The sequence below is a fragment of the Microtus oregoni genome, unplaced genomic scaffold (genome assembly GCF_018167655.1).
Source record: "Microtus oregoni isolate MIOR12 unplaced genomic scaffold, Mior012 000014F_ref0000157, whole genome shotgun sequence".
Taxonomy (NCBI): domain Eukaryota; kingdom Metazoa; phylum Chordata; class Mammalia; order Rodentia; family Cricetidae; genus Microtus; species Microtus oregoni.
Window position 1 is genome coordinate 45,796,439 of NW_024543073.1, and position 16,761 is coordinate 45,813,199.

A 16,761-nucleotide genomic window follows, 5' to 3' on the forward strand; every position below is an offset into this window, starting at 1 on the left:
CCTCTAGTCAGGATTGCTTCGCTGAAATTAGTGCAGTTGGATGGAAAGCCAGAAGACTGTGCATCTTCACCCCACAGGCTCCCCATCCCCCTCAGCCTCTCTCTCGAAAACCTAGCAGCTCTCTACTTCCCTCCCCACACCTGCCACCCAGCCATGGGTGAGGAGCCTAATTAGGGTCCTGGCAAACAAGTTTACACTACGGAGATGTCCACAAGGCAGGGAGACCACCCAGCTAGCACAGGAAGGCCCCAAAGCCTCGGCCGTTCTCCTGCAGAGACCTTCACTCTTGGCCTTGTGTAATATGTTGCTCAACTCGCCATGTCAATATCTCAGTAAAAGACACTCTCTACTTTCTGGACAATATGCCCCCAAGGTCACTCTGGGTTTATGGGTGGGTTCGTTGTTTTTTATTTGCTTTTGTTTTTGTTTTAAAGTCGTGTTCTTATCCCCATTTAATGGAGAATATGCCACTTGGCTAATAATGTGTTTTCAGACCTGCAGGTTCAGTGACAACAGTTGTGGGGCCTCAGTGGTCCCCCAGAGGTGGGCAGAAAGGTGACTCCCACTGAAGCACCCACAGGTTAAGAACCTGGGTGGGTGACCCTGACAACGAGGACCCTGGTTTTACAGCAAGCCACTTGTGCAATAAGAGGTCTTCGGGTGGGAACTTGAGAGAGGGAAGGGGGAGGTGGATGGAGACGTTTACTGCTCAAATGCCATGCATTTCACTGCTTGCCACTGAGCCTGTGTTTGAATGACTTAGTAATGCTTAATGTAATTGGGCAACTTTTTTAGCACTTTGGAAAGAGTCATCAACCTTTCTGGTAAATTATAAAAAGTTTTCTGAGTGAGAAAACGTGTGTTTGCAGTTTGTTTGACTTTTTATATTATTGTTGTTGTTATTAATAAAGAAGAAAATCTACAGCGTTTTTCAGAATCCACCTAGATAAAATGTGCCCCTCAATCTGGTTTGCAGTTTGATACTCGGGGAAGGATTACCCCCACAGATCCTTCCAGGAAGAACACTAACATCTTTGAGACACTCGTCTAGCAGCTAACTTTGTTCTCTTTTCACTATGCGTTCTCCCATGAAGCTGGCTTGGTTTTCCACGTAGTAATGCAGTTAGGGCCCTCGGCACTTTCTTTCTCCTTGCCTTTCTTCTCCTCTCCTCTCTCTCTCTCTTTTTTTTAACTCTTCATATTATGTTCAGATGGTCATACTGTCAAGGTTTGTGTACATTACTGAAAATTTGTATTGTATAAAGCTTTTGCATTACAAGGCTGTACAGGGTCATTTTGACAGTAACTGGTATTTTCCTTTGCATCTTACGTTGCATTGCCAATTTCTAGTGTATCGAGTTTGGAAGTATAATATACTCTAATTAAAAAAGGGTTGGCTATACTCTGGCTTCTTTTGCTTTCTTGGTTGCCATCCTTGACTACTTGTGAAGCCTCAGCATTATGTTATCGTTCTTTGTCCTGTTTTCTTTTCATTGTGCTCCAGGTTTTCTGAAATTGCCTACCCTAGCTAGAACTGTAGCAAGGTGCGCCAAATTTATACACTCGGCTACCATGCAAGTCACAAATGACTCTTCAGGCCGAGAGCATGCCATGCCCTGCGGGATCACAGCAGCTGGCTCCTTCCTGAACGTTACTTAGGGATGTTCCCCTTTCCTGCCTGCCATCATCTTATTGACCTCATAGCCAAAGGGAGTAAACAGACAGATGAATCCATTTGTCTTAGTCAAGTTCAGCTACTAGATTTTAATGAGGGGGGATGGTACATTCTTCAAGCTATTTGTAGTCTATACAAGAGCAGAGTCATGGCTTGTCAATGAAGGGAAAGTTCCAGAGACATTACCTAAGACCAGAAAAGGAAGATGAAAATCATAATGACTACTGAAAATCATTTTTAAAATTCATTTTAAAATTCCATCTATGAGACTCTCATGTGAATCCATGGCAATTGATAAAAATATATAAAACAGATGAGAATATTTGGCCTGGCTCACAACTTGCATGCTTATAATGTCCTTTGCTTATTTCAGAACATTGTGAGCCACTTCAACCTAACATTTAAAGTGATCCAATAAATTCTTAAATGTGATACTATAGAATAAGCCATTGGTAAATGAATCTGTTAATAATCATTTTTATCTGCATTTTTATTTAGTAAGTACTTATAAGTGAAGGCATATTCTTTTATGTGGCCCACAGTTTTGTTTAGGGTGCCTAGGCCTTTCTGAGAATATTAAAATAAACAGACTCCCTTGCTAGCACTCCTAACACAAGTGGATTTCCATTTGCTGCACACATTTTTTGCTTGTTTTGTTTTTGTTATTTTTCCTAGACACAGTAGTTGCCATATCTATTCCCCATAATTGCGAACAGGCAGCAATGTACAGAGAGAATACTCATCAGTTTGGAAATCATTCCCCCAAAATGGCCTTCCATTGAATTTAAGGAATGGTCTGAGAACAGAATTTTCTTTTTCTTTTCTTTTCCCCCAGGTCAGGGTTTCTCTATGTGACAGGCCTAGCTGCCCTGGAACTCACACTGTAGACCAGGCTGGCCTCGAACTGACAGAGATCCACCTACCTCTGCCTCCCAAGTGCTGGGATTAAAGGCGTGCACCACCACTGCCCGGCTAGAATGGAGTTGTTCAAGACAGAAGGCATCTGCATTTACAGACTGGCCATCTCCAAGCCAGCCACCCTCTGGCATTTAATTTTAGATACACAGATATGTCATGCAATAAGTATCTTTAAAGGCTGGACTCGTGGCCATGGGTTCTATATCTCTGGCTGATGGCTTACTTCCTGCCTACCTCCAAAGTACACCTGACTACTAATCAGAACTGCTGGTTACTGAGGACCAGGGAAGCACTAAGGCTTCACGAACATGAGCATCATGCTAGAATCCTACCACAGTTCTGAGCGCTGGTGTGAACAGAGGAAGACACCCAATGGCCACACAACCTTGGAGTTCCTTTTTGAAATGAGTATTAATTAGTTCTCAGGTTTCAATAGACCAAGAGCAGAGAGTCTCTTTTAATTCACATTTCAAAATGAATCTCCCTATGTGAGATGGGTTTCTACCCCATTTAGCAAGAGCTATCTGGCTATAAATGACTTCCAACCAGGAGAGATACTGCTAGGAACTTGAAGCTTGGCTCGGCCAAAAACGATGCAATGATTACATAATGTTAAGCATCTCAGAAAAAGAGGTCGAGGGCTGGAAAGATGGTTCTGTGGCTAAATTTTTTGCCAGGCAAATATGAGGACCTGGGTTTGGAGTCCCTGAACTTAAAGTAGGTGCGAGAACACACACCTGTGATCCCAATCCTCCCACGGGAGATGGATACAAAAATCCCCAGAAGCTCGGGCCAGCTAGATTGGCTTGTGCTGTGCAGAACAGGAGACCTTGTCTCAAAACAAAAACCAATGCCCAGGCTGTCCTCTGACCACTCCCCACACACACAAGAGGTTGCACTCGCTGCTAAGACCCCTCCCCACCCCAATAGATTACAAATAATAAGCCATGATTCTGTGGCTCTTTCTAAACAAGAGAAAGTCATTGCAAGACAGAATTCTTACAAGGCAAATCATTAAAAAAAAATCAGCACCTCTGTTTTCAATCCACAGTGGGCTCGAGAATGAAAAAAAATGACTAAAAAATACCTTTCTGCCCACTCCAGACTCTGAGATGTCTGACATTGTTCTCTTCAGTTTAAAGCTAAATCACCATGCTTTGACTGCCTGAGTCACCACGAGGGTGGTTTGGACATGTTTTACCAACCTGTGGTTACTTCCCTTACCTAAATGCTTTAGATGAAAGATACTTGGGGGATGCCCTCCCCCACCTTCCTCCCTTAACTCTGACCTCCCTCACTTCCCACAGCCCTGCTGCCCTCCCCACTTCTGATGACTAATGGGGTAGCTGAGTTCTTTGCCAAGAGTAGCTCGTGTGTTTTCTGTAAGAGAATAAATGTCTTAGCAGGTGTCAAGAAAGTCATTTTAATTTTAGCAAAATGAATTGCTAAATATTATGATCTGCCCACTTGCTCAAGACTCTCCCTCCGTGAACTGTAGGCACATGAGGAAAACTAGTTGGTAGACACATCCCATGTGTTTGCAGGGAAGACACGTCAGAGTGCATGTTCATACACCTAGCTAGGGCCACATCCGTAAGGCTCTTTCCAAACCGTCCCAGAAAGATGAGTTTCTCCAGATCCAGTGGAAGTCTAGGGAAACAGCAGCCATCATCTGGCGTCCATCTTGAGCTTATTCTAACTGCAGTTCTCAGTAACAGCCCATAGCTATTGCAGTGTGAGCTATATAGATCAGGATGCCGCTCATCTTCGTACATCTCACTCCGGAGCAGAATGCCTGCTAGAATGCTCTCCATGCAATGAGTCTGTCCAGAATGCAGGTGTAGCAAATACTGCCATCACCATCTGCTTACCTACTCATTACCCCACTAGCTAGCTGTCTTCTCTCTGTATCTCTCCACCCATATACTTCTCTGCTATCCATCGACCTAGCTATATTGATTATCTTTTTCTCTAGATCTTCCCACCTGTTCTTCTGTCTCTATTACCTATATGCAATCTAACTTTACACAACTAGATTTTCTGGGATCCAGTGAAAAATAAAGGCCTGAGAAAAACAATTTCTGTGCAATAAATTTATTTTGGAAGAAATTCCAGGAACACACATAAGAAACTAGAAGGAGTGAAACAGATTTTTAAAAGAAAGAAGGAAGGAAGGAAGGAAGGAAGGAAGGGCAAATTTCAATGTGTGCCGACAAGCCAATCATTCCCGTGGACATCTAAAATACAAGCCCTCTGATGACCCTCATAAGATTCATGAGCATTGCCAGCCCACGGGGTAGAAGATGGATGGGTGTCTAGTAACAGAGAGTACTCATCCCATCATTCATAAGGTTTGCCTATGACTAGGGATGGCAGAAAACGCCCCTGGGGGCAGCCACAAAAGTGGCAGAGCAGGCCTGGAGGGAGCACAAAAAACATTCGGTAAAGTCAGGTTGAGATACAGTCAGTTACACCCAGCTACTGCCAGTTGCTTCAGCAAAGTGAATCTGTAGAGTGGAGAACAAGAGATGGCCAACAGAACTCTTATTCCTGTCCCCCATGTTGCCAGTACTTTACTCTAGACAAATGTTGGCTCCCTCACCCACGTGATGTGTTTGGTCAAAGTTCTTCCCTCTTTCTCCCACTCATGAGAAAAATGGACGGCGCTGTCAGAGTCGAGGGCAGCGTGGGAAGATGAGGCTAAGGGAAGAAAACAGACCCAAGCCCTCTACGGGAATGTCTCTAGAGCGGGAATGTCTCTAGAGCCTCTACAGGGGGCATCTCTAGAGCCTCTCTAGAGCCTCTACGGGAATGCCTCTAAATCCTCTTTCATTTGGGTTTTGTTGTTTGTTTACTTGCTTGCTTGCTTGATTTTTTTTGTCTGTCTGTCTTGCAGTGATTATACTGGAATTCAGGGTCTCTATTTTGCTTGTTTGTTTGATTGATTTTTTTTTGTCTGTCTGTCTATCTGTCTGTCTGTCTGTCCTGCAGTACTTATGGAGGAATTCAGGGCCTCTCATGAGCAAACAAGTGTTTTATCACTGATCTGGGACTCTTATTTTGGGGTCGATCTTTATTTGTCCCATGTGTGAGGATTTCCCAGGGTTCCTCTAGAAGGAACTATTTGTCAAGGGTGTAAGCTGCTTCCCGCTTGGGTGGCCCCGTGAATCCAGGGAGCCCAGACAAGGGCCCAGAGGAAGCAACTCTCAGTCACCTAGCACTAACATCAAGGGCAAGCAAAGGCACCCAGGTGGCTCTCCCAGGTCCCAGCATACTGTGAATGAAGGGGGGCTTGGGAGCCGCAATGTGGAATGAAACTATTATGCTCACCAATCATTCTTATCCGTATATGTAATTCCTCAGAAAATCTGGGTTGAACAGAGACTCTCTACTCTGATGGAAAACAGCTGATCAAAAATAAAATGCTCTTACCAAAGGAGGATCAAAGAAGCATGGACTGATGGGTGATCAAACAGATAACATGGAACACACATGTAAAGAGTGCATAGAGGACGTGCATAGTGTTAGATCTGAGTAAACGTGTGTGAGCATCCAGAAGGAAGGTCATCAGTTTTGCTACCCCAGGCCTCATTTTAGAAGACAATAGCTTTTCATTTTTCCCTTGTGTTGCCCAAAATCAAAGCAGGTTGAGGAAAGAGGCTAACATATGAAAAGAATAATTAAGGGTCAAAGAAATCTCATTAATCAAAAGTCGCCCACTTTCCCATCCTCCCTGCTGGGAAACAAATGAGAACAGCAATGGATCATCACTGGGCGATCAGTCAAGGCCCTGTCTCTTTATGGCACTAGACACAGGCATACAGCTGCACAGCTAAATATGCAGGAGTCTCAGTTACACAAAGAGGCCATGTATCTTTTTCAACAAGCGGAATGATAATGTCCTGCTGATGAAGGACTTAACAGTTTGACTTGTCTGCCTGTGCATAAGTGGCAAAACACGCACATGCATGACTTTGTGATAGAGAAGTCTATGTATAGAATGTAGCCTCCATGTAAGCTGACCGTACTGCGCAGCAGGCCCTGTCCATTCCAACAGCCACGTCTCTCCTATTCCTTCCTCAACTCCTTGTCATTTCATGAACCACAAGTATGTGTAAAGTTGTGTGCTAGCAAGCCAGAAAAAGATGAAGATTGATGAGATACATCCCTATCTTACAGAACTGCCAGATCTCTGTGAATTCAAGGCCAGCCTGGTCTACAGAGCAAGTTCTAGGACAGCCAGGGCTACACAGAGAAACCCTGTCTAGAAAACAAACTTCCAACCAATAAAAGAAGTACATATTTGAAAACCTGCATTCTAAACCAAGAGAAAGACACAAAAATGTTGAGAAGGTATTGAATAGGTAGCGATTAATTCTCACCTATGCACATATGTGCTGTGTTATACATTGTGTGCAGGGACAGAAATTTGGGGTTGTGAAGAGCAGGAGTAGGTGATAATGATGAAGAAAGAAATGGATTATGGGTAGTGCTGGGCTCATCACGCTATCAAATCCCTATGGCACAGAAACACGCATGTTCATAGGAAGGAGGAGGCTCTCTGAGGACTGGGAAGTGGGGGGCAAACCAAAGAATAAGTAGGATGTTCCTACGCAGGAAATGTGGGAAGAATTCTCCAGACTGAAAGAACAGCTTGAGCAGAGGCAAGGTGAAAAACTGCCCTGTGGAGTCTGTTGTCTGGGAAAAATACAGTGAGACCCAACAAAGCCAGCTTATGAAGGACTTTGGCTCCCTTGTTAACTCTACTCCCTTTCTACCGAAAATTCTCTAGCGGTAACAGACGACAAACAGTGCTGAGAATGGAGTGACCAAGCATAAACTCCTGGGCTCCGACAAGGGTGTACCCACTCTCCAAGGTATTCAAAGCACAAAACCGATGTTTCGCTTTGTCCCCTCCTGTCTCTCCTCTCCCTTTCCCCTCACTTTCTGTTGACAGAAAATCCACCACAGAAACCGGTTCACTTTATTTGCCAGATACTTAATAACTTCATCCAAGTCATTCCCATTGTTTTTTAGGATCCGTTTTATTTTATGTGTATGAGTGTTTTGTCTGCATGTATGTGTGCATACCACATGTGTGTGCCTGGTGCCTATGGAGGTTAGAAAACGGTGTCGGATGCCTGGAACTGGAGTTATGGGTGGTTGTGATCTGCTGTTGGGGCTGGGAATTGAACCTGGTCCTCTGCAGGAGCAGCCAGTTTTTAACCACTTGAACCATTTATTCCTCCAGCCTAGTCTTTTCCACTCTTAACATCCTAGAGGTCCTCACCAGGTATATCACAATAGATTCTTCTCCGCTTAGGACATTCTAGAAAAAAATTATTCCGGAGTTTATAAATGAGTTCACAATCAGGCCTGTAGATTCAAAGATGATATTTGAAGACAGTACAGTTGATAACAGTACGGTAGACACTCAACTGTCACGACAACAAAGGGTCCTAAGGTGGAACCTTGGAAAATGCCAAATTTGGTGGAGAGGTGGGTAGCTACTCTGGAGAAGGTGAAGAAACCACCAGGGAAATCTCATTCAAGCACAGAAACTGAGGATAAAGAGAATCCCAAGACACTTTGCAGAGAGATGAGGCCAGGGAAGTTAAATCACATGGTCTTCACCGCAATGATGCACGTGGTGCCCTTCAAGGGCTTCATCTCCGTAGCAGATCAACCACAGAAGCCAGGTCTGGTCAGCTGACGGGTGACTGGAGGAGAGAACCCAACTCCATGTGTGTCTAGCTCTTGCCTCAGGGCTCAGCCTTTCCCTTCTACACCTTTCCTGCTCCCTCCATTGAATTCCTTTCAACTGGAGAAAGCCAGCTGCTGGCTTTAGAATCTCCAGCCACATTCCACACCAGTTTTCCACATCTCTTTGGACTAAGCTCATCTTTGAAAGGCAGGAAGCCTGTTCTGAGCCACCCTGCCCTTACTGTTGACCAGAATCAGTGTCTCTAAGCCAAAGACATATCAAGAGACAGCAGACCGCACGACTAGGGCTCGGTACCATTCTTCCTGCATGCAAAGGTCCAGAGGAAGACAAAGGAGAGGAAGTTGTCTCCTGCCATGGCCACAATTGTAAGAATTCCAGGCTGGAAAAACGGAGTCTTCACAAGGAATGCCTTAGTTTTCGGCGAACAGGATGAATATGGGCTTAGTGGTTAAGTCCTCTGCAACTCTTCCAGAGGACCCAGGTTCAGACTCAGTCTCTGGGTCCATAATATCAGCTAGAAGGAAAGTCTAGGAGTTAAAAGGATGTCCATGTTGGGTCCCTGGCCTCTTGCCACTCTTTCTGGGACTAACTCAGCCTTCATGGAGAGAGATGAATCTCAAATCATTCTCAGCTGCATGCCACTCTGGCTGGAGAGAAAGGGATCCAGTCTCCAGAACCCACACTGGCTGCCACCTCACCAACAGGGGGAAAATAACCTTCACCAGACAGAATGGGAAGGTGCTGGGTTTCGTGAGACAGAAATGGAATAATCTGGTTTTTATTAAATATCAGGAGAAGAGTATTCGTTCATGCCAGAAACACAAATATAAACATTATCATGTGGAAAGCATTTACTCTGAAGGGACCATCTGGCAGAGCCGTGAAGACCACTCTGTGCGTCACCTTAAAGTAGCAAATTCAGAGCAAGCCACACTTTTAGGGCTTGAAGGAAGTACCGTGCAGTAATGATACCTGCTAGATGTTCGTCATAAGCGTCCTAGAGATGGTTCTACTTTTCTAAATGCCGTTTTATGAAAACAAAAGTTCAATACAAGTGTGATTATTGTTTCAGAATCTCTTAAAAAAAATAGTAATTCTTCCATTGGGACCTAACTCCTGCAGTCTGTTCACATGCAGTGTATGGAGGATGAGATATTTCACAGCTCAGCCAGTAGAGTGCTTCCCTAACATGCACAGAGCCTTTGACTAGATCTCCAACACCGTACAAAATGGATATTGTGGAGCCGGCCTATAATCTCAGCACTGGAAAGGTGGAGGCAGAACACTAGCAGCTCATGGTTATCCTTGGCCACAGCCTTATCTCTAAAAAAGAAAGGGTGTCTCAGAATCTGGAGCCTGATCAGTTGCTATTAATAAAAGATTAACATGGAACTGGAGAAATGGCTTATGGTTAAGAACACTTGCAACTCTTCCAGAGGACCCAGGTTCAATTCTCAGCACCACATGGCAGCTCATAACCTTCTGTAACTCCAGTGCCAGGGGATCTGATGCCCTCTTTTGGCTTCCACAGGCACCAGGCATGCCTATGGTATATAGACACACATATAGACAGAACATTCATATACATAAAGATAGATAATTTTTTGTTTGTTTTTTTGTTTTTCGAGACAGGGTTTCTCTGTAGCTTTGGAGCCGTCCTGGAACTAGCTCTTGTAGACCAGGCTGGCCTCGAACCCACAGAGATCCGCCTGCTTCTGCCTCCCGAGTGCTGGGACTAAAGGCGTGCGCCACCACTTTTTAATTGAAAAAGAATAGAAAATAACACCCTGAGATTATAAAGGAAATATGTGGTTCTTACCTGCAAAATATAACTTTAAAAACCCCATAACCAGGTCAGAAGGACGGCTCTGCAAGAGTAAAACCCTCGTTGTCCACATGACCACTTCAGTTCCGTTCCAGAAATTCACACAGTGGAAGAGCAGAATCAATCCCCACAAGTTGTCCTCTGACTGCCACACGGGCACCATGGCACCCACACAAAATAATTAAAAATCTAAAAAATATTAAACTCTCACTCTGTCACATTTGTGCCAGAAATCCTCAGTTTTCTGTATCTAAGGGGACAATCCTTACATTCCAGAAGGGAAGAGGTGCTGGGGGGGACCCTTACATTCCAGAAGGGAAGAGGTGCTGGGGGGGATCCTTACATTCCAGAAGGGAAGAGGTGCTGGGGGGGATCCTTACATTCCAGAAGGGAAGAGGTGCTGGGGGGATCCTTACATTCCAGAAGGGAAGAGGTGCTGGGGGGGATCCTTACATTCCAGAAGGGAAGAGGTGCTGGGGGGACCCTTACATTCCAGAAGGGAAGAGATGCTGGGGTGGGGGATCCTTACATTCCAGAAAGGAAGAGATGCTGGGGGGGGGGGTGATCCTTACATTCCAGAAAGGAAGAGATGCTTGGAGGGGGGAACCCTTACATTCCAGAAAGGAAGAGATATTTGGGGGGGGATCCTTACATTCCAGAAGGGAAGAGGTGCTAGGGGGGGATCCTTACATTCCAGAAGGGAAGAGATGCTGGGGGGGAGGAAATCTTTACATTCCAGAAGGGAAGAGATACTTGGGGGGGGGGGATCCTTACATTCCAGAAGGGAAGAGGGGCTAAGGGAAGTTTGATCTGGTGACCTCAGCCCCCTAGGATTACCTGATGCCCCCTCATCACCAGTGGACCATTGACGTCCTGTGAAGTCTCTGATTTCATTGTCCCGGAGATAGTGCTGTGGGCTGAACAGAAGGTCCAAATCTCATTTCCAAAGACTCCCTCCTTTACATCACACTCTACATCCTTTGCAATGGAGGGATCTAGAAGATCTTTTGAACAAATTCCTCAGTCTAGAGAAGTAGGCATCCAGAGAGGTCAGGAGGATTTGACTCTGATTGACAGCCTGTTCAGTCCTTAAGACTGTATTTCTGCTTCAGTCCCATGAAGACTAACACACACACACACACACACTCCAGAAAGGATCACACTAAACAGCACTAAATAAACTAAATAGGCTAGAGTAGGACCTTAGAGCACCCGACCACATTTCTTCACTGTACTAAAAAACAGCGGTGCACACCTCTAACCACAGTACTCAGACAGCACGGCAGTGGCTGTCGGGTCGACAGCTCCAGTACAGCTGGGTTGCATAGTGAGACTCTGTCTCAAAAAAAAAAAAATAAAAAAATAGTAGCCTGATTTGGAGGTGTGAAGAAAGACAAAGTATGAAAGAAAGACATTTGCCTAATTAGTAAAACCACCAACAATTAACCAGTGACAATTATTCGTACAGCTCCCATTAATCCAAGACAGCCTTGGAGACCAATCTCAATGTGAAATCACAAAAGAACAGCCTCACGTATCCGTACATAGCACATGAAGTACAGATTTAATGAACTATCACATGACCAACTCAAGCCTTAGTCCTCCATGAAACACCAAAAGGAAGAGGAAATTTTAATGTCCAGTCAGGGTTTAAAACATCTTCTTCGGGTGGGCTGGGGACGACTCAGTGGTGAAGAACTCTTGATGCTCTTGCTGATGGTTGGAGTTCTGTTTCTAGCACCCACACGGAGCGGAGTGGCATACAGGGCAGAATACAGGGCTTGTAACTCTGGTTCCAAGGGATCTGACACCTTCTTCTGACCTCTCATGCACACTGTGCACAGGCAGGTAGACATTCACTTATGCACAGAAAAATTAAGAATCTTCCTTAACCATTTTTTCTTATTGAACCAACAGAAACCCTTCCCTAGACTTAAATTTCTTCCCTGTACCCAGCTCCACAGCCCCTCCGCTCTCCTCGATCCTTCATACACAGATCCAGTAACTTTCTGGTTGCCCCTCCTCACCCAACATCCATGCTAAAGACAAGCCCAAGCCCTCAGCTAGGTCCAAGGGAAACAAACTGCCAAAATCAACAGGTCCTCATAACCCTCCCGAAACTTCAGAACACCAAGAGACAGGGAGGGACAGCAACAATCCTTCAAGGTGTGCCAGGACTCGGGATTCAGAGATTCCTTACAAACAGGTGAGATTATAATCAGCAAGATTATATTATATTAACCACAGCAGTTTCTAGAAAATAACCAGACATGGGGTAAAAAATACTTGGGAAAAATAAATTCACACTTCTAACCAAACTCCCCCTAACACACACACACACACACACACACACACACACACACACACGGGAATGGGGAACTGCCACACAAGTCCCAGGGAAATGGTCCTCTCTCCACTCTCCGATGCAGAAGCGAACAAGAATGAAAGAGAATCCACTCGCAAGAAGAAAAGCGAACCCCAGAATAGTCATGGGCTATAAGAGCAGGAAAGAATCAAACATTTATTTTACTTTTATAATTAGAAACAATCTTTTCCCAAAGGCTGGGAAGAAAAAAAGGTAAGAAAACACAATTTAATTTTCTGCTTTTCTTTCTTTCTGTTTTCTGTTTTTGCTTTGTACAATCTATGTCATTGCTACTTATGAAAAGTTTTCAGATAGATTGTCGGTAGCTGGAATGACAGAAACCACAAAGTGTGTTTTAGGGGGGAGCCATATTTGGAAAAGTATTATTTCCATGAAGACTTAGACATGCAGTCCCTGATTCTGATCATGTGCTTCTTGGTGGAGACCGGCTGCCTTCTCCAGCCATCATGACAATGTCAGTGGGTCTGGGGAAGGCCGGCTGGAGGCACCCACCTCCTGTTAGCTCCCAACAACTTGGACTAGATTCTGCACTGATTGACAAGGGTGAAAATGAGAATCAAAAAACAATATTTCAGACCATCTGATATGTTCTAAAGAGACGGTGGGGGGTCCAGCCTGGCTTGTGGCCTGAAGGACTTTCGTCTCCGGGTTGCTGCAGGGCCTCCGCTCTGCCCAGGGGGCTGACTACAGACAATGCTAGCCTGCACAAGGTTTCTGTTGAGAAACTCACAGTGTGATTGCCTATGTCATATGCCATGAATTTAAGGCTTGGAATCTCTCACTTGAACTTTTTTACACCATCCCTCGTGCGTGCCAGAAAAAGAACAGCTGCCAGAAAGCATTTTCCTGTCTCTAAAAATAAAATGCTGGCAAGGCTTCATGCCCTCTGTGCCAAGACCTGGCCCTACCCAGGATAAACAATAGATGACCAAACCGACAGGAGGCAAATACCGGCCCTGAAGTCGGCCTGTGTCTGCAGGAAGTGTTCAGGCCAGAGCATTTGGAGCCATAGACTAGGGGGCCCATTCCCCCACAGTGGATGGTGAACAGCTGTTACCCCAACACAGGGCCAGCTGTAGCCAAGACAGAAGGCCTCCAATTACACTAGAGTCTTTGCCTCAATGGGTCACAGAGCCCCACCAAATCCTGCTTTCAGAGACACAGAGTGTAAGCCTGCCTGGCTGTCGTGGGGTGGAGGAAGCTTCGGAAAGAAGAGAATTCCATACGCATCTACCTGAATTTGCTTCTCACCGGTCAATGCCTCTTAGACTGAGTGCCATCGTCTGGGAGATGCAGGCCCAACAAACCACCTTAACGGGGCATATTGTACTAGTAACTAACTTTCCCATTTTAATAGCCTCTCTCGATCTTTCAAATGCCACTGTGGTACGTGACAAGTGCCTGAGCCTTGCCATTAGGGCTCAAGTCGTCTCTACACCAGCCGCTTGGCTTTTTGCTTGTTTGGGGATTTAGGAGGGCTAAGCAGAGAAGACCTAAATATAGCAAGCATCCACAGGCATAATCACCCCATAAACAAGCTTCAGAGTGCTGGGCCGGCCCACATGACGGATGTCACTCACCCTAATGTCACATCATAAACAAAACTGAATGGGCCCATTCTCCAGCAGGACTGGAGTGACGCTTGCTCACACTGTAAATATTTATGGAGTTATAGCTCGTAGACTCTATTTTTCCAGGTGAGTAGCCTTTGATGACAACCTTAAGCAGAGACTTCCCTGAAATCACAGAACAGCCAGCATAGCTCGGTGGTCAGCGGTCCACAGAGTGGAGAAGGGGAAGCAAGCCTCCATTCCGTGAGGCTTGTATGAGTGGGAAGCTCATTTATGTCAGAGTTCTCATTCAAACTGTGACAGCATTCTCTGGAGCGAGGAACACGGGAAGAAAGATAGGCCAGTTGGTTCTACTCAGGCAAGGTGATGAAGAGAGCCTGGCAGACCCTGTCACCAAGTTCAGGCCCCTCCCACCACCCTGCTGGGAGACCCCTTCCTTGCTCTCTGAGTCTGTCTCTTAGTAACAGAAATGTACACCTCACTCCATTACTGTGCTCATTTGAAAGGAATTCTCAGAATGTGTGGATGTCTGCCTGGGTGTCTCCCTGAGTGTTTATGAACAGCCCACCCCTCGAGGTAGTTATTCTTGGCTATGTTAGGAATGGCACCCAGAATCCCCTTCATCATCCATAAGTTTTTCTGCTCTTTGCTCCCCAGCAGCCTTAGCCCCTCCTCCACCCAAGGCTCTCCAGCAGTCCTGAGACCTAACACTCACAATCCTTGTCCCTACCACAATGCTTGCTAATTTCGTTGTCATTTTAAAGCCTAGAAATTATTCATCTCCTAAAGACACCAGTGCCCTTGGCTCAGTCCTGCTAAGCCTGCCTCTTCCTGAGGAGAGGGTGGCATTTCGCCTAAGATGTGTTCTCCAAGCCTCAGGATAGCCCTGGCCCCATTGCACGGGGCCTCATCCCCTCAGGGGAAAGTTGAAGCTCTTTTGGCACTAGCCTGGGTAGCCTGGGAAGCCTTGTTCCACAATGGTTTTACAAAGTGTCTCACAGGCTGTCTTGACCACCCTATCTGGGGAAGCCAGGGCTGCCATGTATGGTCTTTGCTCAGTGCCACTCCGCGTTCTGTGCCAGGACAGCCTGAGTCATACAGCTCAGCACATTCCTTAGGCATTGGATCGTCTTTCCTTGTTATTACTTTGCCTTTGTTTTACGCAGCACCTGGTTTCATTTTAAAATCCCAAATAAAATCACCAGGCTAGGGTGGGGGTGGGAAGAGAACAGAAGGAAAGCAAGGAAAACAAGAGAGGGAGAGCCCCAGGCTGGTGGTGGGGATGGAGGAAAGAGATGAAGCCCCACTTAGTGGGAAGTTCAGGGGAGGAACAGATTAATCCCTTTTGACCAGAGTCCTTTTAGCCTGAAAGTACCTGGCGGCCAGGACTCCTCCCACTCCTTCCTAAAGTTAGGCCGCAGAACTGTCAGTATTTTCCTCACAGGTCATGTGATCCTTCCAAGGCCCTCCATTTTCCAGTCTCCTCAATAAACTGACTAATCTTTAATGACCCGAAGGAACTTTCCAGATACAGCGCGCTATGATTCTGTAAATCGGGTCTGCCTCCTTTATCTTGTACTATAAATCCTGACTCGTTGTGTAAGGCAGTATTTTTCCATAAGCTAACATCTTTTTTTTTTCTGTTCTGTTTTTCCTATGGGGGCAGGGGCAGTGAGGGACAGGCGTAGAAGGCAGACTCAGCCCTACCAATGTGGCTGGTCACACTGAGTTTCTGTGCCCAGGTTATTTCTGTAAACTCGTCTGTAAAGCTGTTGACATTGATTTTTAGAATCGAAACAGAATTCTAACAAACTCTGGCTTGCTTGCGGCAAAAACGGAACACTGGGTCAGTGAGAAAAGCCTTGCCATGGATAAGCGTATTTTTAGGGGTGGCGACGTGCAATCACTAGGGCATGGTCCTCGGGTGCCAGCCTGGGCACCTACCCAGAGGGCCCCTCGCTCTGCACGTGCAGGGCAGACTGGGGGTTGGGGCGGGGCGCTCCTGAGCCGCCCGGCAGCATTTTCAATGCAGGGTTCTGGCGAGCTTAATGGAAACCACATGAAGGGTTCCCGGGAAGCAGACCAGATGGCTCCCAGCGAATGTATTTAACCCAACCTGGGGCTAAAGGAAAAATAATAATGATGATGATGGCTGGGTCGTGTGGGGCGCGGCTAAGGGTTAGGGTGCGACTTTGGGTTTTCTGTGCAACAGGCGCCCTGAGTTGGGGGACAGGCTGGATCTGGAGCGCAGAAGCGCCGGCTGACAGTGGGAGGTTTGTTTCGGGGCCTTGCTCCTTGGGCGCCTTGTGCTGCGCTGTGACCTCAGGTCCTAGCGGGGACTTCTCAGGGGAGAGGGAGGCGCTCAGGCCTGCGGGCGGAGCCGAAGGCGGAGCGGGCATCTGAGTCAGATTTCCTTGTCTGGAGGGAAACCTGGCCTTCTCTTCTGACTGATGGCTCTGGAAACAGAGAAGTCTTTTCTCAGATGTAGAGGACAGACGGGGTGGCTCTGGGGCCCACCGTGGTGGCGGTCACACCATCATTTGCGAGGTTCTTGCAGCAGAATGTGAGTCTGGCATTTACTTTAAAGGAACATTTAATTACGATTATGACACCCCTTTTCCTATCAGCGCACGCCCCCCCCCACAAGAAAAAGAACGAGGG